The sequence below is a fragment of the Mugil cephalus genome, chromosome 4, assembly GCF_022458985.1.
Source record: "Mugil cephalus isolate CIBA_MC_2020 chromosome 4, CIBA_Mcephalus_1.1, whole genome shotgun sequence".
Taxonomy (NCBI): Eukaryota; Metazoa; Chordata; class Actinopteri; order Mugiliformes; family Mugilidae; genus Mugil; species Mugil cephalus.
The window spans coordinates 22200952-22227550 of NC_061773.1; the positions used below are offsets into that span (position 1 = coordinate 22200952).

The 26599-nt window shown below is 47.5% G+C and overlaps 1 protein-coding gene across 4 annotated transcripts in view; it reads right to left on the reverse strand.

Annotated features, from left to right (window-relative positions):
- The window catches only part of LOC125006657 (plexin-A1-like), a 192177-nt gene extending 165867 nt beyond the window's left edge, over positions 1-26310 (reverse strand). For all 4 annotated transcript variants that reach the window (XM_047582912.1, XM_047582910.1, XM_047582911.1 and 1 more), the window contains exon 1: positions 26167-26310. The gene's annotated coding sequence lies outside the window, so the exon portion shown is untranslated. The remainder of the gene's footprint in view (positions 1-26166) is intronic.
- Positions 26311-26599: the final 289 nt, after the last annotated feature.

Consider the following 26599-nt stretch of genomic DNA (forward strand, 5'->3'; position numbering starts at 1 on the left):
CGCGGGTGACTTTTATATCGATGTTCCTTGCAGCTCTAGTCCGACAAGTCGGGACCGTTGCAGAAAAAGCAAAGGCGCACATTTTTAAGTCGGCGCTGTTGTGATTGGCAGTGGCGTCGCACCAGAAAATCAAACACCAGCGCGTCGTTTTCCCGTGCAAGTGTTTTTGTATTCGCTCACAGTTGGTGAAAATGTTGCTAGCCTTAATAATAAGACTGTTGTTCTTGTGGAAAAAGAGGGGGGGGGGAGCGAGGTGCTTATTGAAACATGAGAACCGCGCTCTAAACTGACATCAGATTAACAGATCCGATCCTCTGATTCAACTTCAAAATGAAATAGCCTGGTGTGGCCAGACTCAAGTCTTATCAGACATATGAGCCTTGCAGCCGTTTGGATTTCATTATGGTTCCACCAGGAAAAAAAAAAACAGCGGGCTGGGCAGTTGGTCTGGATTCCAGGCTGTAGAGGGGAACGTGCAGCGGACGAATCTTAAATCAAATAACGCGAATACGTAACAGATGTTTGTGCGTGACAGGTGTCGCGCCCCACCTCGCCCCTTAAATATCTCCTCCACCTAGAAAACCAACACAACGGTAGTTCTGAACACGGGAGTATTTGAAATGGTCGGATGGTTAACTCCACCATCTCTGAACGGTTTATGAACATCGAGTCAGATTTGGCTGGTGAACACAGCGCTGAGCGCCCCAGGCTGTCTCCCAGGCATGCAGCCCATGTCATTATGATAACACATGAAGAGCAGACAGACTGTATTCGTCTCCTCCTTTAGATCCACTCCAATATACTCCTTCCAATCGTCCACAACCCATCTCTCCGTTTTCCCTTATAGACTCCTCACAGTGCGGAAACCCCTATAAAACACAAACTGCTCAAAAATGGATAACGTGAGCGTAGAATTTTCTTCCACCTCCTCCTCCTCATTTCTCCTCTCAAGGCGGGTCTACCTCAACAAACAAAGGCCTTCATTCCAGCTGCTAAGGGATAACAAAGCACTGCAGAACCAGGAATCACACAAAATCTGCCCACACTTCAGAAAGGAGCACATGGACACAAACACACTGATGCAGCCACCGTCAGATTAGGGGTTTACTCTTAATCTCTCGACTGTGTTTGTGCGACTGGGTCTTTCTTTCCATGACAAATCCTGTGTATCCCTGTGTGTGTTTTTGTGTGTGTGTGAAGGTGGGAGAGGTAGGTGGCGATATGTAGGTCAAGGCCGGAGTGTGCTTAATAAAGACTATTTTATATTTGTACGTAGCCTCTTCACTCTACACAGCCCGGCGGATCTGCCGCACTCTGCAACTGTGGGTTTCTATACCACTGTGTTGCCTTTGTGTACTTCAAACAACGATGAGTGAAACCGAGCAGATCACGTTGCAGTTGGAGGTAACAAGTGTTACCTGCCGTCTCCTTTCACTGTAATTACTGCAAGTTTTAACCACTCACTTTAGCCCGTGCTTGTTTTGCTCAGGCAAATGGCGCGACTTCAACTCATCGCCGCAAAGTACACACAGATGCAAGATAAGAGCGGAGTTACAGTTTGGCGTTTCACCAGCAGCACAGTGAAGCAAACCCACCGTGAGCTCGTGCTATTGTCTGAAACGCGGCGCTAACGCCGTTTCTGTTTGCGTTGCTTCACGAGGTCAACGGCAAAGATAAACCATCAGAAGAGGCGATGACATCCGGCGGCGCTTCACTTCACTTCGGTGTAGACGGAAGAATAAACCTACATGTTTTACAATGGAACGAACTGTAATTAGCGCACTTCATTTATTTATTTATTTTACCTGTTAATTATAATTAAAAATCCCATAACCTCAATTTGAGACAAAAGCACACAGAATTAATTTATGAAAAACACGTTCCTGCTGTTGAGCTCAATTCAGAGTCAACAAAACACAACCTTACTCAGTTTCATTTCCTGCACAGTTTGGCCGACGGCGCTCGACTTGGTCTGGCAAGACTTCATTTTAATGACCGTTGTTCAGCAGAAGTCACACTGTGTCATGTTCACTATGCCACTCAACAGCATAGTGAACATTTTAGTACGGTGAACGATGCATCACAGCGCTCGTGTTGACTCGTGTTACGACATGATTGGAAACAATCTGTCAAAGCTCTGCGCTTTATAAAGATACCAGGACGCATTATGACAGAAAACAAAGGCGGCTGACTTTTCTCTCTGGTGGTTTATGTACCGTAACAACAACCGTGGAGGGACTTTCTCAAAGGCATTGTGTAGAATTCGGTCAGCGACCTGCTGCTTATATAAATGACAGATTTCTATAACTGAGACTTTAAGGTGACATCAACAGGAGAAGCCTCTGAGCCGGGTCTGGGTGTTAAGGCTGTTACGTTCTCAGAAAGAGAACGGAGAAATGTGTCGTCTCTCACAGGGCTGTGAGAAGAGAATGACGTTATTTTGTTTTCGCAGCCCTTGTCTGGGAGTTCGTTCTTGATTTTTTCCGAGCATGTTGTCTGACAACTATTCTGTGATTGGTCAGAAATCGGAAGCGGCCGTGGTTAAAACAGAAAAGCAGAATTCATTCCCGCCCTTTTCCACTTGTGCAAACGAATGTTTGGAGAATCGGCTGACGGAGGCGACTGGACAACGTCACGCTGCGGCTCGATGCCACTGCTGCTCCGCGAGCTCCCAGATGCTAATATTCACAGTGTGAGATGGTGGCGTGCCGTGTGTGGGTGCGCGCTGAATGAAGGCGGTGATCTGACGAACCAGTTTGTCAAAGCGACTGGTCGTCACCCTGAAGTGAGAGTTCTTAACTCGAGTTTCTGGCGAAGTATAAACGACCTGGCTGGAACAAACTAGTTCTTGCGAGAAAACAAACAGATTTCTCAGTTCTTGTGGAGTATGTGACAAGCTTAAGCCCCGGGGACTGTTGAACATTGTTTTGATCAAAAACAAGTAAATGGAACATAAATCTTCCACTTCTTCCCGAGCGGGCCGCGCAGGTGTGGGTGTAATGAAACCCATGTGAGGGCCTGTTCGGCCGGTGGAGTGGGAGAAGTGGGCCTCAACTGTGCTGAACCGAAGACACAAACGGCGATTATCAAATGACCAACTAAATATTTAACCTCTTTATGTCGCATCCTCGTGATAAAGCTGCGCTAGCATAAGGGCTGTATATGGTGTCGACCAAGACTCCATATACAGTTCTAACAGCTCTTTCTGTTAGAACAAAGCCTGCACATTCCTCCATAGCGCTGCTTATATTCGCCCTGCTGAGTTCACTATAATGGAATGCAGCCTGCTCTGCTCCAAACAGCTTATTACCAAGCGCCGCTGTCCTCAACTCCCTCCTTCTCCTCTCTCCGCCCTACCCCTTTCATTTATGCATGAGCTTGATTGACCCTTGACTCACAGCGGGCTGCAGTGGGATTGTGCTGATCTGCTTTTTTTTTTTTTTTTTTTTTAAAAAAGAAAGAAAAAAATGCTAGACTGTTGATTTTCAATAAAGTATAATAATAAATAAACAAGCAATCTTCTCTCTAACGATCGAAGGAGAACGGCGCTGGCGATGGTGGTATTGGCTGGTGGAAGAGCAGTCGCTTCAAGGGGAAAAGCATAAAAAAAATCACCTTCTCCTTTTGTTTTAACGAGGCCATAAAGGTAGCCTCACATTTTTTGGATTTAATGTTTTCAACTTAAGCATAAGTGGATAGCCGTCATAGTCAGTATTAAATTAATGATTTATCAGCTACCGCAGCGAGTATTTCAAACTGACACTCCGACACAGCATAAAGGAAGTCGTCAGCGCCGATGATCACGCTGCGTCTCGACTTCCTCCCATTGTGGAAATGAATCCATATTCACTCCACGTCACTGACGCCGCGATGACAGGAGGAGCGGAACTCCCACATCTGTAGTTAGGGCCATCGAAACCAGAGCCCTGCCTCGACGTTGTGCGTTGAGATTACGTCATGAAGAAAGCGGCATGTGACCTGAGCACTTCAAAGTCCAACGCTTTATCTGCCTCCTAGCTCGTCAGCTGTGAACTGTTCCGGTTCCCCCCGTCACATGCGCCGTGATCTGCGGTTAACATTTTTATTGAAACAGACACACTGACCATCTGCTCCACTTTTCTCTTCGGCCTGAATCATTACGTCACCCCTCACAAGTTTATTCAAATGGATGTCCTGCCTCGTTGTAACGACGGCACACGAGCAACGCTCCACATGTGCGCGCGCACACACACACAAACAGACACCGCATCTGGGCTGGTCCACTATTGACTCAGACAGCATCCTTATCCATCTCTGTCCATTAATGCAATACTGTTTCCGGATATACGCCGTTGAGTAGTTTTAGTAACCATATCACTGGCTATGACCGCATGGCTTCATCCCCACTCTAAATGCTTTAAGACAGGCGTGTGGCCTGTGTCACATGGCGTTTGGCCGATTAATGTCCTCAGATATGTCACAGGCAATAGAGTCAACGCAAATGTCCCAGCTTTGTGGAATGAGGGTTCAATTCCTGAACGCGAGGGATCATCGCTGTGGTGGCAACGAGGTGCCGTGGATACCACTAAGTGGGGCTGAGGCGTTCACGTCATTCTGTCGCAAGTCAGAAACACGCCGACCCACACGGCCGAACTCATCACAACACACAGGAAAGATGTGTGACAGCATGAACGCCAAACAAAGACAGCGGCACGTCCAGGAACTCGGTGGGACAAGAACATTCATTATGCTCTGGCAGCGTTCGCGTTCGAGTCATTCGAGGCCGATGCCAATTATTTTGCGCCGGGGCCGTAGCGAAGCCGGAACAAAGGAAGTGTGTCTATCCCGACCGGTTTTAACGCAGGAGACCCGTTTTGTTCGAGCCGGCAGACGGAGCGTGTGTGTGTGTGTGTGTGTGTTTGAATGGGGGCTCAGACGATTTCCTGCCTTATCCCCGATTGTCAGCACATACTGTATTCCTGGTGAAGCGCGACACGCAGCCCCGCACGCATCACCGCCTCACTATAGAGACGGCGGCGGCGGCGGAGACAGAGACGAGGGCTGTGCGCATGTCGGCTGCGTGCATGTGACTCACACTTTCACTCACACACGGAAGTAGACGCAAACAGTAACGGCGCATAATGACATTACTCAAACGTACATTCAACAGCTAAGATGCTCAACAAAAAACAGAATTGAAAATGCACATAACTGAGAAAAGAAGGAGGAGGTTGCATGAAGAAGGACGTAATAATCAGATGGAGATGAGGAGACGCGAGAGAGAAAGCAGGTGAAAAGGTGTGGTGACGTAAGTATGAAAGAAATGAGGGTGAGACAGAGAACAGAGATCAGAGAAGTCGACGATGGCTTTTTAGATAGACAGCGAGCCGGAACGTGGATGGATTGATGGCGAGAGATGAGAGGAGAGCCGTCTGTTTGCGCAACTTTTATTTTTACTCAGCTAGTGGGCCACTGAAACCATGACATATAACTACAACCGACACATCTTCAACTCTGAAGTACTGAAAAACAAAAAAACACTCCACACTCTGGCGAGGATCCCACTTTTTTTTAATCAAGTTCTGCAGGAGTCACCCATTTATTACTTCAGGAGATGGGAAACATTTTGGAAATGTCTGCTCTGATAGAGAAATGTCTCTCGCACAATTCTTTCTCTATTGTTATTTCTATTAATATCAAACAATGAAGTTTCAGAGACGGTGCTCATCCGAGGCTTACCCCAAAACACAGCCTGCAGCTCTTAAGAACATTTGTCTGCTTATCGTGCAACATATAATGAAACGACGAGTTCTCAGCGCTGAAGAATGATAGTAAATCCAAACATTATTAATCCAGGCCTAAGACTTTTAGCGTTATAGCTTGAGTGGAATCCCAGAGTTCATGATCAGAGCAGTGTAAGAGACGCCTAGCTGTTCTTGGAGTCGTCCCAAAAGGAAGGGCCGGGCCTACTGGTCAGTCCAGAAGGACGAGTAACATCAGCCATTGTGAGTCACTCGCAGGGCAGACAAAGGAGGGAGCAGGGAGGATCGGCAGAAAACAAAACACGCACAACCTCAAGCGCACGTTCATTAGGTCATATTACAGAGGCTGTCGACTTGGCAGACAGCACAATTAATAAAGCTGGCGCTAGTGTAAACTGGGCGTGTGCGCATGTCCCGCGGCCGTCCAACCGCCTCTGTGGCCCGAGTGAGTTTACTTTAGACAAGACCGTGTCTAAACTCCACATGACAGCAAGGTGGTTGAGATGTAAAAAGCCTCAACTGTGTCCAAACTGTTGTCTGCGCCGTTACAGCAACAATACCCCAGATGAGGTAGTGCTGTCAGGAGGAGGAGGAGGAGGAGGAGGAGGAGGATAAGAACAGGCACGGAGAAACAGAAAAACTGAGGGAGATGTGCTGGAAAGACAGAAATGTGAGCACAGAGGAAGAGAGATAAGGAGGGACTGGTGGGAGTAGGGGGGCGGAGATGAGAGGAAGAGTGATGAGTGAGAGGAATGCCAGAGACAAAGAGGGAAGGAGGGGGGAAGAAGGCAGAAGGGAAGAGGGACTAAATCTAAATATATCAGAATCCCGCTTAACACAACGCTTAGCTGGTTATGAAGAATCCGAGGACAACTTGATGCTACAGACCTGAAACTGTCCACGTGCACTTCTCCGTATACACTCGCCAACTTTCTGACAACGGGATTCACAAAGATAAACTTCTCTCCACAAAGCCCCACACAGAATGTACACTGCAGACAAGATAAACTGGCATTCTTAAGTCTCAGGTCAGAATATTAATAAAATTCCAGGAAGATAAGAAATACTCTACAGCCTGTGGCTTTAAACACTTTAAAGCATTATTTGCTGGAGTCTGATTAAGTCGGCGCTCTTTTTTATACCGCAGCCCAGCGCCTCTCCTCCTCCCTTTACCTCTCCACCCCCTCCTCTGCATTCTCAGCCGGGCTCCTCGCTGTTGTGTACAAATATATCACACCAACACTGGCCATGCAAATGACCTGCCATGTTGCATGGTCCTCCAGGGACCAACTGCCACTCATAACTCCACAATCCCCCGCCGCTTATTTCAGGCACTCACTGCCACTTTGGAGGCAGATTGAAAATGAGGCGGAGGCATTATTTGACCGCCATTAGCGTATGCTGTTTGGGTATTTATGCAGGCTGGGTCTCCGGGCTTCACGGTGAAGCCGATGCAGCGTTGGGATACATGTCACGCCGGTGAAGGTAGGTGCAAAACAGAACAGAGCCCAAGCGTTAAGCATCAAGGCGGCAATACTGAAGTGGTTTCTTTGTAGTGGTTTCATAGTTTGAGAAAATAAAATCAATACCAATATTAACTTTGGAACCGATTTGAAGCCAAGTAAAATATATATTAGTGCACAGACATCAGTCTGTACCTGTGTTTTTCGTTCTGCCAAGCAACTAAGATCAGGTAATCCAAAGGCCTTTTGAAAAGGCAACTGGAGTCACTATAAGAACCAGAAACAAGTCAAGCAATTTTCTGATGGGATTTTATCCACAGAGTTTCCTACTTAAACCTCAACTTCCCACCAGTCTCTTAGAACTGAAGAAGTTCCTCGGATGAGCTGCCAAACGACTCAAAACTCTACAAGTCCGGTTGTTTTTTCTTTTTTTAAATGGCTTTTGGATTATCATGACCTGGATGACTGAGAACCTCGGCAGACAACTGAGATCAGGCTTTTAAGCTTTTCCCTCCAGTCCAATGTCTAAAAGGAAACAACCTTTTGTTCTCTACCAAATCACTTTGCACGGGTCAAATCTGTTCCTCAAAGCGCTGGAATTAAACCGCAGCCTAATATGTCTTTGGTACAAGTGGGCCTTGACCTATTATTTGACAAATGCTGTTTGATAATGGGATTCAGCACTAAGCCGGTCTCCGTCGCACCACCGCAATCCACTTTCCTCCGCAGGTCGGCTGACCCTTCCCTTGATGTGCTGAAGGATAGCTCGTATGATCTGTTCTAGCTTGTTAAAGCTCATGCGATTTCACGAGGGGGAAAGGTTAACGCTCGCACGACGACAAGAACCTGCCACCAGAGTGGTGCTCGCGACCTCCACCCGCAGACGCCCGAGCAGAGGGAGGAAGACGTATCCTCAGAAGGTCTCCGCTTCTCTCTCTCCAGCCCGTCTCGGGGAATATTCAAAGTCTCAACCTGCACGTCTCATTTGAATTTCAGCGACCGCTTTAAACTCGAACACAAACAGCGGGTTCTCACTCGATTGCTCCTGAGAAAGAACATCTTCTGAGAGAAGCGAGGCATGAACCGTGAATTTGTGCGTCGCAGAGGTGTCGTTCTGAATGCCCTGACCTTTCCCAGGAGGGAGCGAAGTGAAGCCATTTCTCCTGGCTGTGTTTGTATGAAGCGAGAGGCGGCAATTATTAAACCCTAATGAATAACTGGGACTAAACAAAGCACCGGCACACTCGAGACATTTCTGTTCATCCAAAAGGCTACATTAGCATCTTAAATGCAAATTAAATCTTACTCGAAATGCAGACAACTTGCTCTTTGGAGGAAAAAGAAAACATTATTCATCTTCCCTCGCTGTAAACCCAAACACTACGCCAAACACGAGCCAAAATGAACCGTCTTCGTGGAGGTAGACGCTGCCACTGGCAATAAATGAGAAGTGAGATGAGAATGATTGGGTTTCTGCTTATGAGGACCGGTCAGAAAAGCAGAAGCTTAAGGCTCAGTCCAGCAGTCTCTCCATTGTTACTCATTTTTAAGTAGTCACACGCAGCAATCTGTCACTAAAGACGGGATATTGTGCAGTCGCATATGAGGCTTATCCGGCACACTGGAACACGACGCTTCCCCGTGAGCTGATTCGCTGAGGAGGGAGGAGGGATGAAGAAACGAGAGACTTGAAGTGAAAGAGATCGACAGATTATGCAGAGTGACCGCGGCTGTTTTGACGAACGCCGAAACCCTCTTAAAGCCGTCGCTGTGTCACATAAGAGAATTCCTGGAAAGCCTCGACCGCAGCGACGTGCTGCGAGCATTTATTTTACAACTCCCAGCTGAGCACACAACCAAATCTCTCACTTCACAACGGATTTGCAAGTCATCCATCAACGTATGGACTGTCGCGGTCGCGCGCGAACGCATGGCGATGCTTGAGGTGCTTCATGCAGCGAGCGTGACTCTGTGTGACCCAGATCCTGCCTCAGAGCGATCGTGGATGCAATGCAGCTAATTTAGGTCACTGTGTTGCCCGGGCTGTGGCATGTGATTCTATCAGAACAGATATGAAAGTGTGTGGGTGGAAGGCGCACATGTGGGGCGAGTTAAACTTCGTCCACTGTCTCTTTTCAAGCTGCGAGTGTTTCCTGTGCTGAGCTAAGCTAGTCTTCTCTCTCTCTCCCTTTATGTAGTATGGTCTCGATTAGCAGGCCAGCGGCTGCGGTGGCTGGCTGGCAAAGTTATTCCAGCTATGCGTTTGTAGAGGGGTGGGTCCTCTGGGAGAAATGTGTCAGCCTGATCCACGGCTTGGACGAGACCCTCACCGCCGCTTCATACTGTGAACATGACAGGACGCGACGAGTAGCAGGGAAGGGGAAGACGTATGGAGTTTAAACATGGCCGGGGAGCTAGAGGCAGCGTCGCGCGTAGTGCTATCTTTGCCTCCTGTTCTCGTTGTTGCACCGCCAAGTGTTTGAAACTCGCACAACTGTGCACACAGTCGGTTCTGCTGACAGGCATCAACATGAACAACAACAGCAGAACTAGATTGTGGAAACCCTGAAGCCAAGACTCACTTCAACTTTTCTCCCAGAACATCGGAAACAGGGGAACCCCTATAGATTTCCCGGGCAGTCTTGGAATCTCTGCAGACTCTCAAAGCACATCTACTCTGCTGCACTTAATCTATGTGATATTCAAGAAGCGGCACGAAGAAAGCATTTGAGTTCTCCTCTGTGACGGCGGCTTTAAAGCAGCAGCTCTCTTGAGCACAAACACGAGACAAATGGTGAGTTCCAGTTAAGAGACTTAAGAGACTGAGCAGAGTGTGATGCACAAACTGCACTGTCTGCAAGAGCAAACACAGCAGCATAGTCTTCGCTGAGCTTTTTCCTGTGTCACCTGTAATATCACAGAGAAGAAGGCATGCGCACACACACTCACACACACTGCAAAGCTGCAGACGATGCACAGAGTAAACATGTACTAAAACCCCACCACACACACAGACACGGGGTTGGGGCTTCACCACAGTGGCGCCGGGGCAGGGCAGGCGGCAGCAGCAGCTACTAATTAAGAGTGGTTGGCTGAGCAGCTATAGCTCGGGCTGGAGGGGCTGAGGAGAACAGGGCGACAGGTCTGACACTGCGCCTGTGTGAATCAGCGTGTGCATGTGTGCTACTAGCGGCCCTGCAGCTACGGGGTAGGGCCCCAGCTCAACTCTTGCTGACTCAGACTCAACACCGCTCGTCTGGCTGCAAAACTGCTGGTATAGCTCGGAGGGAGGAAGAGCAATTTGCCATTTCCCTGTCTCTGTTACTTTCTGTAACCCTTCGAAGTTCAATGTGAATCTCTCAGTTTCACTTCCACAGCCACTTTTTTTTTTTTTTTTTTTTGGGCAAGTCAATATGATTCAGTTATCTTTACTGGCAGGGAAGCGTTGGCAGAGAGTACAGTCGGATCAAAACAGGAAATACAGTTGTTTCTAATGGGGAGAAACTTCCTAGACAATGAAATAATTTTCCTGTCTCACACGAAGCTTCTTTTTTTTTCCTCATGAAAACTCGATATTCTTGTTCTGCTGCTGCGACTGTAGTGAATCATACTCGTTGGACTACTCTGGGTATCAACCGTTTCACTGATTCGGTACATTGTGCTCAGAAATGTAAACACAAACAACTGAGCCCACGTCCCAACGACTCATCGTGTCCTGAGACATTATTTTGGCTGGTTTCTGAGTAATCGCCTTTATCTTTCAACTCCAGCTAAAATGGTTGTTCCTAACTGATGATATTATATTAGATATATTGTAATATAAGGTGGCCATATTAACATATATTATAAAGAGACCTTGTGACAGTGTAAGAGGCTTGGCCTAGGTCTCAGTTATTTAGCGTGGCGGCTAATCCTATTGTTGTCTCGGGAGCATAAGTAATGAGCTTGATGTGAAATCTTTACTCTTTGTGTCTTATCCACAATCATGAAACTAATTTAACTTAAAATAATAGCCCTTAAAGTTTACGTGCAGGTCAGCTTTGAAGGTTGGGCGTCCCTCTCATGCAACATGTAAAAAGGCTGTAAAACTGAACGCATACATCACATCAAGAAAGCTGAACGTGACTGAGATTTAACCGAGGTTTCCGGCTGGACTGACTTCTTTCTGTCAGCGCTGCCAATCCGCTGCATTCGCAGCATTTCTGATCTGCCAGGAATGGAAAGTGACACAGCTGACATTTGGACGCGTCCTACCGGTCGGAAGGATAACGACGTGAAATCGGCAAGTTGCCATTTTATACAACGGGCCCTGCACCACGACTAACTCGACCTTCTTTCTCAGGACTGCAGTTTACTGTGGTGCTGTATATACGCACACACGCGCGCGCGCGCAGACACACACACAAACACAGACACACACTTACCGATTCGTGTTTGCAGTCTAAACAGAGTATTACTGGAGACTGGAGAGTGTGTCAGTTTATTGTTTGTCTGTTGCTCTCTCAGTGCTCCTTGGTGTTTACTTCTGCAGAACAATGGACTAGGCTGGGAAAACCTGAACGCGGAAGGTCTTGCCCTCTGTGTGTGCGTGTGCGCGCGGGTATATACTTCCAAATAAGTACAGCAATTTTAATTATATTTCCATGCTTCCTCAAAGCAGGCCCCCTGATACACAGAGCCATGTGAACAGTTTGTATCAACTTGCATTTCCTCACAGTCTCCAGCCACAATTAGGACTCCAAACAAACACAAGAGCATGCATCACAACGTATAAATGCACTGCAAAATACGGCCGCATATGTGCTGTCACGCTACCAGCTTTACTTTTGTTTTTCCACAATATTAAGGGAAGCATCTTCCCTAAAAGCAGCAAAATATTCCTCGTCCAGCCCCAGCATTAGCTGAGAAACACTTGCCCGCGCATCATACAAGCAAGAAAAAAGACACAAAGAAATAGTAGAGAGGTCAAAAGACAATTATTATGGGCTGCTAATCCAGACGGCCTTTTGTGGAAGCCTCTGCGAGCATGTGTGTTGGGTCTGGGCCTCTAGCCAGGCAACAGTTGGGCTAAATGTCTCATGCGGTCTTACCACTGAGACCAACACTGATACAGTTACTGCGACAAGTGGACCAGACCCTAACTGAAGAACAAATAAAAACCTAATCCTAGAATTAGTTTAGCGAGACTTCCTTCAACTTGCTGAATTCATTTTTTCATTTTTTTTTTCTATGTGTAACTAATCCCTGTGAGCCCTGATGTGTCCGTACAGACCACACATAGGCTGCTTGTTTCAAAAAAGATCAAATTGATGTAATAATCATGAATGACTACACAGAGGACTCACTGTTTTTTTTTATGAGGCCGTATTGAATAAGTGTGGTACGAGGCGCAGCGTGTTATTATGAGGACCGACGCTGTGTAGTTTTTCATTATGAGAGCTCAACACTTAGACGGAGAGAGAACAGAGAGGCCTACGCTGTGCCCATCCTCACTTTGGCCCGGTGCCAGGTCTGCTCCGGCAGAAGAAAAGGGAGGCTGGTGTGAGCGTGGAAGTGTGGAAGTGTGCACGTGTGTGTGCGTGCGCGTGTGCGTGCGTGCGAGGGGGGCAAGCGTTCCCCTGGCAGGATCCCCGGGACCCGGCGGAGGGCAGGGTTCAGCCGCTGAAGGAGAGGCTGCGTGCCCGGCAGTCAATTAGCGGCCCGCATTTACACAACAAATGGAGCTCCCACGGTTTCTCGAGCCCTCGCCCTCGCGCGCACGCACACAACACCGCTCATGAGTGTATCCACTCAGCGCCCATCAGCACACGCCGACGCAAGGTCATAGAGAGAGGGAGGGAGGGAGAGCAAGAGGCCGGCTATCTGCTGGAGTGGTACTCCACAATTACTAACTTGTTGGCTGTACCCGAACGAAAGTAGGAACGCGGTGAGAACAAAATAATAAAAAAAAAAATTTTACAGCCGAAGACTTAAAAGTTCCTATCGTGGAGTCAACAAAGAATATAAAGGGAAGGAAAGATCCAAATTGTGACTGAAAAAGGAACCAACAATTCCAATGATTCATCACTGGAGTTGATTGTTAGGCAGCTTTACAAATGATTTCAGCTTCACTGTGAATGTGAAATAACATTCGAACAGTTTAAGACAATGTGCAACTGATGATTCAACCTTGGGTTCTAGAAAACTTGTTCAACTGTCAGTTTCTAACTAACTTTGAACAACTGGAAGTAAAGTGTTACTGTGGTACAATTTAAAATAAACGTTTTAAGCTTAACAGTTTTAAGCTTGGAGTAAACACCTGTAGTAGTTAACAGCTGACACTATGAAGAAGCTGATATCTGACACTAGTGTCGAGAGAAACTAACACTGGTTAGTGTTGAGAAGTGTTAAATTTTAACTATAAAAAGATTCACTAACAACATGTTAACATCAAAAAGAGTCCAATTAACACTCTGGTGCGGACCCATATAGATACTTTAAGAGATTAACTCTGGTGGTTGGCTATGCTGATTTTGCTGTGTATATCTGAACAAGCGCTGTCGCGTTATCTTCAATCACTTGCCCACAAACCACTTACATTTCCGATGATACTCGGGGTGAAGAAAAAGTCAAGTCAACATCTCCCGCTGATGAACAGCAGCTCTCCTAGATTGGCCGCCGTCTCTGGCTTCGACACAACAGGATGTCCTCGGCCAAGTAAAGACCGGGGCTCCTTTTGAAGCTTTGCAGAATTAAGCGTAAATGGTTTGAAAACTCCACACCACAGGCAACACCAAATGGATCCAAAACTAAAATGTACTTGGCGGGATGCAAATTTAACTGGGCTGGTAGCAGACAAACATCAGCACGGTTTGATGACTCGCATTGTAAAACTGATGCGAGGCCGGAGTCCAGTTAAGCAGAAGAAACAAGGAAATGGGAACAAAGAAAAGGAACGGGCAGAAGGAAAAAAAAAAAAAACACAAGGCACGAGTGACAAACATCGATTTGATACATTTAGCTTCAGCCAGAACCCTTGTGGAAAATTGCCACGTCAGGGTGACGTGTGAACAGAAGCTTAAGTCAATACGGTTGACTCAATAAAGTTGATCAGGCAATACCCCTGTCAGGTCCAAGTGAAATTCCCTTCAATCTTCCTCTACAACTGCAGTGTGAAGAAAAAAAAAACCTCACAAGATTCTGCGAGCGGGCGAATAAGAGGTGACAACATTTCCACGAAGGTTGGCCAACGCAGGAACGTGAAATCCTGAATTCAAAATGCAAAGGGCATCTTAACAGCCATCAATGTCATCCTAATCTTGATCTTGAAGCCTTGGCATTGAAAATAGGAGAAAATAATAACATTTTGTACATTACATTTCTTGTAAGATTCCGTTTTGCTATTAACCGTGTGATGACACGGTTATGATATTTTACATATATGATAAGAATAAATGACAGAACATGGATTCACCATGCGTGTATGATGAATGCGATACCCGGGGCCTACGACCCGAGGCTGCGTGCGTGTTAAAGGGGCTTAAGACAGGATACAATCACCGCTTCAATCTCTCTTTACTTCCCCTGCTCCTCCCCGCCATCTGTCATTCTGAGCCATTGACATTCAGGTGCGAAGCGCCTTGTGTGCAGACTGCATGCCTGCATGATAGGGAGCTCGCTAGTTGCAGTGGAAGTGGCGTGCTTGCAGTTAATGGGAGAGAGATGCGGATCTCCGCTGCCATTCGGTGCGTACATGCATCTCATCCCGAGCGGGTTCGGCTTGCCAACGTCTCTGCGTCGTCTCTGCCCACCGCCTCCTCCATACGCTAATCTATCTGGCCATGAATCAATTTATCAGAGACAGTTATTGGTGGAATGAAATCAGAGGTAAGTGAATGAGAGTTGACCCGCGCCGTACAGCAGTCATGCCCAAACCCCATCTTTCTCTCTGTTTTTTCTCTCTTGCCGTCGCCCTCCTTTTCACTCTCCCTCCAGCTGTGCTCTGAATAGGCCTTTAAATCACTCGGCCCGGGCCCTTTGATTGGTTGACCCCTCTGCATGATTAAACAGCCATTTTCATCACGTCCTCCGTAGTGGAGTGACAGAAAGAGAGAGGGGGAGAGTCAGGAACACAGATAAGGGGAAGTGAGCGAGCGCAACCAAATGGGATCTCTCTCCGCGCCGATGATGACAGGAGAAGGAGAGGCTGAAACGCCGCAGAGTGCAAGCCGGTGTGAATAGCACCTGAAAGTATAACACGCGGCTCCGCCGAGCATAGCTGGAATACTTCAACGCTGAGTACAAATGTCAAGGGCGGTATCAAAGCGGGCTTGATGGGATAGTTAATTCATCCATAGGCTCAGACCTCTGAGTCTGTCCTAATTTATTACAGTTTGACCCAGTTATCGGATTTCGGACCAGACTGCGCCGATTGATTGGTTAAACATGTAGTATGGTGTCGCTGGTTGCTGCAGCTATTCCCCGTCCAATTATGTCTGATTCTGGGAATGCAGAAACATTTTAATGTGAGTCAATTTTATTCAGTAAGTGCTTCGCAGTATTCAATAAATTTAGTTTATTGTCCAGCCCCATGGCAAGCGGCATTATTTAGCACTGAATTACAAATTACAGTTTGGGATTTAGAGATTACGTTATTATATTGAGCAGCTTGCCGTGCAGAGAGCACAATGACTCATTTTGGTGTATTATGTTGTCCTGGAAACATACCGCCGGTTAGTATTTTGCTTGAGAGCACTTCAGCAGAGATGTGGACGCCTGTGCAGAGACTCAATCGTACCATGATGTCGGGTGGCTAAAAAGGTATCGCAGGGTCGGAGTTGCCCCTTGTTTTAACACCCATTCATTGAAATCGCTGTTCTAAGAGTGGGAGAGTTTAATTTCCTCCTCTTCCCTGAAATCAAACCTCTTGTCCGATAAAGTCGCCACCCCCTCATAACATCTGTTTGGTCTCCAAATAAAAAAAAAAAAAAAAAAGCCGTAAAGCCAGTGTGGCAGGGTGGTGCAAGCAACAGCAGCTGTTCCAATGCTGCGTTCAGACCTTAATTAAAGTTTGAATCAGCTTCTCCCCGTTTTTGTCATCCCCCTTTTTCCCCTCCTTCCTCGACCCGCCTCGCATACGAGAACTCCTCTCTGCAACAACGCTATTTATTATTCTTCGGCGCGAGCTGTCTCGTTGCTGTTCTGAGTTAGCTAGCGCTGCCAAGTTCCCTCCCTCACTCCTCTTCTGTCTTATTCTTTTCCCTCAGCTGTTTCTGGCCGAGGTGCAGGCTCTGGCATCGTTTTGTTCGGATTCCTCCTATCCCGCCCTTTCACAAATCTAAACACACACGGCTTTTATGTTGATGCAGCTACAAGCAGACTGGGAGATGGGCTACTTTTGAAAATGCGTCTGTGCTGTGGCCAAGTCTGACTGCAGCAGTGATTGCCTGGGGCAGGATGAGGTGTGCCTCTTGAACGATCTAAAAACAGCTTGTGTCGTGTTTTTTGCGAACAGCCCAGGCCGCGAAGGCCCTCGGACGCGTCTTCGTGAGAACGAAAAGTTGATGCACTCAAAAATATATTTCGACCTCGTGATATCTGAATGTAAACTTCCTGCCCGGTTTGCGCGTTCTAAAAATAATCACCAGTTTTGCATCTGGCGTTCAGGCTGCGATCAACATGTGATGCTGCCTGACGTTCCAGTTGGACAAATAGCGTCGGTCATGTGTCAGAGGGCAGGCGCAGCGAGTCTGCTGGTGCACCAGAGGCCATGTCATGCTGATCTCAAGAGCCAAATGAGGTCACACTTGGGTAACAATGAAGAGCGGGGCTGATCAACCAGAGCGGCCGCATTCCTACACACGCAATGGAAACCGGGGAAATCGTGGATCTCGGTGAAGCGGGGTGGGTGGACAGGCCACTTGGACAGAAATAAAGAAACTCCTCCCAGCTCACACGCATCAGCACACCAGTCACAAGTTACACACCCCATTTGATTTGGAACAGTCCAACCCAACAAGGGCTGAATGGCATCGCATTCCTCGGCGTTAGCTGGCCGCTTCGTCACACGCTCCTTATGCAACTCAGAGAGGCGGCCGGCTGAGAAAACGGACTCGCCGGGGGCAAAGACGCTCTCCGCTACCTTACCTCGCTTCACGTGGGAGTAGGCATGCCACTGACCTATGTGACAGGCCCTGGTGGGGGGGGGGGAGAGGCCAGGGTCAGAGGTCGCCAAGCACAACTGGAGCCATCATGAGACAGCAATGCGTAGCTCACACTCACGGCCACCTAAAGGCCCCTCCCCCGTGGCGCAGTGGCAGTTCGGGGATTCAGCCCAGGCTGGGCAAAAAGCAGCAAAAGAGCCGTGGCAATAAAACCTCCATGGCCCCACTCCACCTTTAAAGTAGGGATCAGTCTAACCTTTGACCTCCTCTATCCTAGCCCTCCTTCCACTTCGGGTGTCCCCTCCTCCTCCTCCTCCTCCTCCTCCTCCTCTTCTTCTATTTCTGGCTACAACTTACACCCCACCCCCCTTCCCGGCGGTCCACCATTGTCTGGCTCGGAGCTCTTATTCCCAGAGTCCGCCGGCTCTGCTTGCCTTCCCTCCGCAGGGGGTCGAGGAGGGAGAGACGGCTTTAAAGTGGGATTTGCGCTGTTGCTGCGTGGAGGTAACCCAGGTCTGCTGAAAGAATTAGCCTGAGCCGTCACCAATGTTCTGCGCAACACGCAGCCGAGTGGTTTTCCCCTTAGCAAGCTACGTAAGGGAGGGAAACGGGGTTTTTATGGTCCTTGAGCACATGTTTCCAGAGAGGGAGGAGGAGGAGGAAAACAGAATCTTTCTGGAACATCCCAAACCCTTTGTTTAAATGTATTAAATGTTGAGAAGCTGCTCCAAACTGATCAAGCTGCAAGAAGGGTGGGGGCCTTACAGGAAACGCTAGTTGAGATGGAACATTATGCATTGAAAACATCTGTGATAATTGTACTTGCACCAAGTTGCTGCAGGTGAGGGCAACTGTATTCTTTGTGAATAGAGAAAAGACCCTTGTAGATACGTCTCGGGTTGACATGCTATGCGGTGGCACAATGCCAACATACAATGGGGACCAGACTCAGCGGGCTACTCATCACTTCTCCCTCTTTAACCCTCTGAGGAGAGCACAAAAGAGGGCTGACAAAGAGGCTGCGGAAAGAAAAAGGGGTTGGAGGAGAAGGAGGTGCAGATATTCTTTGCCGCTTCGGCTTCGTTTCAACAGTAGCTGCAGACTGCATGTTTTATTTGACAACGTGAATTCTGGCTTTCACCAAAAGCGCGGGGCGAGGGATGCCAGAGTCGAAACAATATCTGAGACAATGGCATAAGACTGTGATTAGGCCCTGTTGATACAACAAACAGAGCCACTTACGCTAACAGGCCGGCACTATTATTTATGTTCCACTTCTCTTCAAAATAACATTTCTGTGGTTTCTTTGGACGTCTGTTTCGAACAGAAATCATTTTTCAGCAGGAGCACTGTTTCAAATTAACCAACACAGCTTTTAGGCAGAGCTTAGAAAACATTAGAGCTGGCCCCATAACCTGTCAGGTACCACTTAGCCCTCTTATAGAAAACTGGCTACTGAGAGTTAAACATGGGGAGGTGAGAAGCTGGGAAGTGCTCCAAAGTGATTTAAGGCTAAAGCTACTCAAAATCTACCCCCCTTTTTCCGGCTGAAGTGGGATTGCATAGCGGATTTAAAACGGCTAACTGCCCATTCTGTTATTCTGAAAGAGCGAAATGTTATTTTTTCTCATTTATTGACCGGTTTTCTGTGAAGTGTCTGCCCACATAAGAACTCACAGAACACACACACGTAGACAGACACACACACACACACACACACACACCAAAGTAGCCAGAAGCACCAGCCGACATCTAACGAGTGCCAAGCACTCAGGGGAAAAAATGAGTGGTAAACAAAATGAATAAATGAGCACTTATCTCCATCTGGTAAACACACACACACACAGGTGCAGATATCCTAGTGTATGGTTTTTTGGGCCATGACGCTAGTGTCTGCGTGTCATATAAACAGAAGCCAAAACGCAACTGAGAAACAGAGTGATCTTACCTGTGTCCTGAACGGATACGCACACACTTTCTCGATGCCTACAACTGCCCCGAGGGCAAAGCCACAAAATTGCTGACCTCTCTAGAATGAGTTGCCCTTCCTTCCGCTAACATGGAGGTCACTGCTGGCTGGTCCACAACACAGCCACAGTAAAGGGGGGCCAGACAGGTACCTAGCTGATTTATAGGCTAGCCCACAGCCATGCTTTCCCTGGGCAAGTGGCTCTCTTCAAAAGCCTGCCTTCTATTAGTCTTATTTACAGGGCTGGGGAGTATGGACCGTCTGAATTATTTAAGATTCCAATTCGTAAACACAAGCAAAACCAGGAGGGCGTGCGTACGCAAGAATGGGAGGGCAAAGGATGCAAGGCGAGAATGAAGACGTGGGAGACGCAGAGACTGAGAAGGGTGAAAAAGAAGTGAGCGATAATGAGCTGCTGCACCATTAACATTGATCACAACAATAAATGGCTATGTGCCTGTGTAAACTCCGAGTCATCCACCACAGAGGAGCATGCACGCCGTGTCTCCACACACACACACAAGCACGGTCAGATAGCATCCTGTACACAGAGCGCACGTCACCAAACGCACGGCGAGGACGCAGCGCTTATCGCAATGCAAATACATGCAGAAGCACACACCCACAGCGCGCAGCCTCCTCTCTCACACAGTGGTTCTCATTAACAAGCCAAACATGCCTGAAGAGGCAGACAGACTCTAGTGAGCACAGTAAACAACCACTAGGCTCCCTCATCTAAACTGAGACTATCTCAGCATCAGCAACACGCAATTTCTGCCAGCGGTACTGACAGGCTGGTCCAGATAGAGTCCAACCAAACATCTGATTTTCAACCGGTAACCAGAAATTACTTTTTCCGAGATAGACTTTGGAAGACACTGGGTACGTGGGAACATTCTTTTATCCAATATATCATGAGAGACGGATAAATAACTATCGTACTGGGGCATGTACAACACTTGTTAGTGACAACATACAAAGTGACTCAATAGAAGTTCTGAGCTTGCATTGAATTCAAGAGACTTTTTAAACAGTGTGATCAGTTTAAGATGGTTTTACAGCCTCACACAAAAGGATTGACACAAAACATGATGTTCTGTAAAGCAGTGAACATGAGCACGCACCAAGCCCAAATTATTACCATTTTTTAATTAAAAGGGCAATAATGAACTATACCTAGTATATTATTACTGTTTTACTGCTAGTGAGAAATTACAGTAAATGGTTTTGTGTGTGGTTTTGAAGACTCCCTTCAAAGGAACTAATTGTACAGGAATTACAACAATAACCGCTCACCCTAAATGCAACCCGTTCTTCCAGCCGCACACCTTAGTGATAAAGTTCAAGCACGACACAGAGGATAAGTGTCTTATGTTTCAGGAAGGAATCGCGACTTCCTGATCGATAAAAGGCCCCGACTCCTCTTCACAAGAGGAAACGCGGCGAGAGAAGCCATTTTTTTTTTTCTGCGTCCACACAAATCAGGGGCCAAGGCTGCCTGTCTGAGTCAGTGTCTGAGGGGAGATGGACAGAATGCTGACAAGCGCATTAGCATGCCAGGGAGGAAACCTCATATGCTGAGGTTGTGCCCACTAGCAGCGGGGGCGGCGGGATTTTCTACACAAGGCCACTGGGTCAGAAGTAGAACCGAGGTCAATGCGGCATCTTTGGACCTTCGAGCTTCACGATGACTGTAACTCAACTCGAGGGTCTAACGCAACCAGCGACGACGCTTCTTCGGTTCGCACGACAGCCGACTCCATAAATTAAATAAGAGATTGCCAGTTTATCCGAAAATAAATTAAATGCGGCGTGCTCTCCTCGAGAAACTAAGTGCCTGCAGAATGGCGAACAAGAACATTTGTCGGTGCCCTACTTAAGTCAGCCTTGTCATTCCGCTTTGCATTTCAGCCGAACCAATCAACAACTCTTTGAACAAAAGGGGGCCATGTAAATTCTGTTCCCCAACAGGCGGCACACACTACAGTGGAGCTTATTTTCAATTTGCAGCCAGATTAGCGGGCATGTTTTGATACCGTCAGAGCGGTGGAGATTCTTCTGTTCCAGAGTCGTCTTGAGTGAGTGGCCTTTTTAGTGCCTGCTTCAAAAAGCATCCCCCGTACCCGAGCAGCTGTCACTTTTAGCAGGCACTGTGGAGGACAGGAGCAAGGGGAGGGGGAGGGGTCCTTTGAAGAAACGGTTAAAAGTAGGCGATAAAAATAAACCGGGAGAGAGGAGAAAAATTAATTATACATAACAGACAGTTCACTTGGATGAACACGACCGAGACACTAAGGCTGCTTTGCTCGAAGAGAGAAAAAGGCAGTTTTCTGGCTGCCGGCGTTTCTGCTCCACCACCACAGTGGTCATATTTATTTGGCCTTAAAGCAAGGGATGCAACAAGGAAATCTTTTTTTTCGCGAAATGTCGAGGCATCAAGCGGTACAGTGCGAGTTTTCATTTCCAATTCTTCACACCCGGATCTGGTTTGCTCTCTAATTCAGGCGGCTTCCAGGGACCAAAACAAAGCCGTCAGCCGTGAGTGCACCCTTCATTTTTAAAAATGATGAAGCTCGCAGATAGCTCAGTCTACCTTTAAATTTGCCTCTGATTGGCACTGATGAGGGTTTATGCTGCCGGCTCACCTGCAAACTCACCTCTTGATATGATTCGCAATGCACCAGCACTTTGCGGTTCAACACCGCCCACTGACTCTCAATCCCAGCTTCTTATTTGGGCCAAATGGAGGTCATTCCCATTTGAGCAGTCAGTCAAGACAGGCCCGCCAGGTATTGGCGAGTGAGTTTATTTCATATTAAGGCTTGTCGGCTGGATAGGTGTTAGCACCATGAGGGCTGCAGGTGTGTGCGTGTGTGTGTGTGTGTGTGTGTGTGTGTGTGTGTGTGTGTGTGTGTGTGCGTGAGTACAACAGGGCCTACAGACAGAGCCCTGCTGCTGGTCCCTCTTTAGTCCGTTTTAATATTGCTGCTGCTGCTGTGTGGCTCCTCGCCTCAGGGCGCCACGCAAACCCCAGAGAGACCAAGTGAAACACGCAGAGAGAGACGGGGGGGGGGGGGGGGGGGGGGCTCAGAGAGAGACAGTGAGGTGACACGGTGGAGACACAGGGATGGCATGGAAGGAAGGAAGGAAAACTCAAAACGGAGAAAGAGAAGAAAAACTAGCCGAGCACACTTAAAGCGGAGTGCCAGCAACACGCCACTCTTTAGTAGAGACTGACACAAATGAAAACTTATGTAATAAAAACACGCCATCTCCACCGGCTATGATATGAAAACAGATATTGCATTACAGCACCGCTGAGCCAAGAAAGCCCTCAATCACGCGGCGTACCCGACATCCCCTGACATAACTGCCGTATGCGTTTGCCTCGTTCCTCTTCAGCCGTAGTGAACGCTTCTTCATTGAGAACTGAGCCAAGAACCGGCAACGGAGAGGGGCTGCGGGGGCCAGTCAACCCCAGCAGAAACATCCTTGAGATGAAATGATCACGCTGGTAATAAAATGGAGCTTTTAAGATGAACATGGAGCGACAAAAAAAAAAAAAAAGAGGGGCAGGGGATTAATATGGAAGATAGAGGTAGGCTTGACTGAGTCTTTGGAGGAGGACGAGAGGGCTGTGAGGAGAACTGCCATGCAAACAGAGGAGGGGTGAAAGTGTACGAAGAATGAAGTGGTGGCTATAAACATGATGGGTAGACAAAAAACGAGTTCAGGCAGGTGACACAGAAGGACTAGAGGAGATCCAGGCGCCTGATGGGAAGACAGAAAGGCAGAACGAGGAAGGAAAGCCGGGAACAAAAAGCTTGAGTGGCAGCGTCGAGTCTGGAGGCAGGAAGAATGGAAGCGCGAGAAGAAGAAGAATTGCCTAAAGCTCAGATTGTCACACTGGTTTAAAAAGTCAGACAGTAAATGGACGCTAGGAATGGAGCTGGATTTTGCACCATACACACGGAGAAACTGCAGAGTGGGAGAGTGTGAACAAAGTCCATATATATCGGCCTGCCGCATGAAAGCCATGAATCACAGTCCAGCATACCCTGAAGAATACAGCTATGCTCTGAAAGTCTTTTCACATATATAAACAATTTCAGTGGACCAGTGAAGTCGTTTTTAACTCCAACTGAGAGAGTCCCATGAGTGCCTGCTGGAATTTAAATAAATCCCCTACTTTAGTTCCATTCCCTGAAATCCTTCATCAATATCCGCGCTAAAACAAAAATATTCAAGGCCAATCTCCCTGCATGCCAAGTTGTGATTCAGTTCTCACTTCAGCTCAGCCCTCCTGCTTTGTCATCCATCTACAATCTAATTAGACTTTAAATATGCCACTCGCTGAAAGGTCCAGAGGAATGCGACGTGGGGAGAGCCGCACAAAGGCAGGACCGGAGGGGTGCACAGAGCACATGTCAGCTCAAATTCCAAAGTTCGGACATCACAGATTTACCCTTCACGGCAGCAGGCGAGAGCGGACAGGGGCAGACTTTGAAAATTCATGACATGGCCGGCCTTTTGTGGCCAGATCCGTATCATAATTGGGGAAGATTGAGGCAAATTGCTCGTCATTTTCTGGCTGGGCTGCCAGCTTTCATGCAAAATGCCATACAAGGTCAGATTTTTTTTTCTTTTTTTTTTTTTTGCAAAAACAAAATGATCTTCTGAGGACCTCAGCTGCACAGAGGGAACTTTTTTTTATGTTCTCCTCGCAAAAAAAAAAAAAAAAAAAAACGAGAAGCAGCGATCCTCTGGCTGAGAGAGCGTCTGGCGGATTCTCGCGTCGGATGAATATGAGAATAGTGCGGTTGCTCGGGCACGTCCAAACACACACACACACAACGTGAACCCATTATTTCACACCAGCAATCTAAACACAGAAAGAGAGGGGGTCGTATCTGGTTACATCGCTGCCACTCCTTACTGTCAGCCGTATAAATAAGGTTTTGATTAAACACTTGTATAGGTGCACTTGTGATGCCCGATGCGGTTGCCCGAGATGTCACTACTGCCTGCGGCTGAACGTTTTTAAAGCCGTGTCTGGGCACCACCTCCTAAATAAACACTGGTGTCACGGTTCAAACCCCCACATCATTTGCATGTGAATGCTGGTCACCGCATTGAACTGTCAATAAGGAGCTGTTGCTTGACTGAAACGAGCCAGAACTGGGTCATCATGTCACTCATGATGAAGGGTCATCACGTTAGTTAGTCACATATGGGGGGGGGGGGGGGGGTCATGCATCAGGCTCTGGTGGTGCCACGATAAATCAAAAACACCAGTCGCTATGCTTATGTTCAGAATAAAGCAGATACACAGAGCATGAATATTTAAGGAACATTGCAGTGTCTTTTTTTATTATTAATATTTTTTTTTTTTTGGTGACAGGCTCTAGTCTGGCTCCTTCCCTTTCCTGCAGGAAAAAAAAAAAGAAAAACATGTCTCATCTAATATGATCCATGAACGCACATTTAAAATTGGCTCTAAATGATTTCACGTGCGGGGTCGGGGCGGGCAGACTAATTTGGCTAACCGAGATTTGATTGGGATGGGGAGGGAGGGTGAGAATATAAGTGAGGAGAATCCGATAGAGCAATGAGAGCAATTTTCAATAGCTGACAAACCGATGCGCACTCAACACACCCACAGACAGACAGCCCATCGCCACTCCATCCCTGCTCAAAAGAGGGAGAGAAAGAAGAGAGGAGGAGGAGGAGGAGGAGGAGGAGGGGGGGGATTCAATTGCTGTCGAATAACAAAGCTCGCAAATTGCCTCTCATTCGTTAGCAGCAGATTAACGCTCCTTTCACACTATTTCTAATCTTATTTCAAAAGCTAATACAGGAATCGATTTTTATTTTATTATATATATTTTTTTTAAAGAAAGCGTGCCCCTCTGGAGAAATCCACTCCTCCCTCAGGTCCGATTAATTAAAGACATTCAAAGCGGATTTTTTTTTCTTTTTTAGAGAAAAAAAAGCAAATGTTGGATGTTGAGGAGCGCACCCATCTCCTCCTCCTCCTCCTCCTCGTCGTCTTCCTCCTGTCTCCCCGGACTATTTATCCAGGCAACAGAGAGTGTCAGCTTCTTGAATACCTGTAATTATGTATGGCGGTGTTGTGGTGGCATTCCTCCTCAGAGGCCATGCAACAGCCACCTCGGGACACATTAACGCTCACGTCTCCAATCACGCATCCAAAAAAAAAAAAAAAAATTACGCACTGGACTCCAAAAGTGTGTTTTTTTAAAAAAATAAATAAATAAGCCAAACTACAAACTCACCTCGCGCTGCACCAAACCCCTACTAAAAAAAAATGCAATTTTTTTTACTCAGCCTGGAGCGCCAGGTGCCTGGCGGTGAAGTAACTGAAAGAAGAAACGTTCAAATTATCTAAAGCGCTGTCCAAAATATCCGCAGCTTAGTTTAGTTCGGTGTCTTGCGATCCGACTGGTGGCCACAGTCTACACACCACACGGACGCACGCGCGCGCGCCCGCGCGCACAAGGCTCACTGAAAGCACCAGCCCACACCTCCACGCGCACCTCTACGCGAGTGGACACTAGCGAGACTCTCCGCCGCGTCCTCTTCACGCCTTGAACGCGCCCGGAGCCCCGGTCGCCCGAGCCTCGAGTGGCTCAAACTAAACCAGACCCCGAAAAAGCGAGGAAAAAGAGAAGCCAAGAGGGAGGGAATAGACCGCAGCCGAAAGTCACAACGCGGAGGAGTAGGCTACAAGCAGAGGAACACGGAGAGGGGAAAATGTCAATATCTCCACCAAAAATCCCCGCTCCTTCCACACGGACGGACCCCCGCGCAAGGGTTCAGTCGGTACTTACGGGTTCAAGTGATCCTCAGGCTAGATATCCTCGCCATGTTGTTGTTGTTTTTATTTTAAATTCCAAAACTTGGGGACATTTTCCACGCTGGTCACGGAGTGGCGGTGCTCTCTCTCCGGCGGCTCCCTGCGTGTGAATGGAGAGGAGAGGAATGCAGCTCCGGCTCCAGGAGCAGGGGGAGGGAGGGGGGAGGGAGGCGCTCTGCTGCTGCAGTACCACTCCCAACCCATAGAGGGCTTCCACAGCCTTAGAATAAAGACTTGGCTTACACAAGAAGCCTTCGTTTAATTTCATTTAACTCGACTGATCTTTTATACACTTTTAATTACTTAAATTATTTTAGTCATTCTGAAGAATGGATTTTTTAAATTTAAATTTTAGCCATGTTGTATTTTTTTCACTTATTATTTTTCACTTTATTGTTGTATAGTAT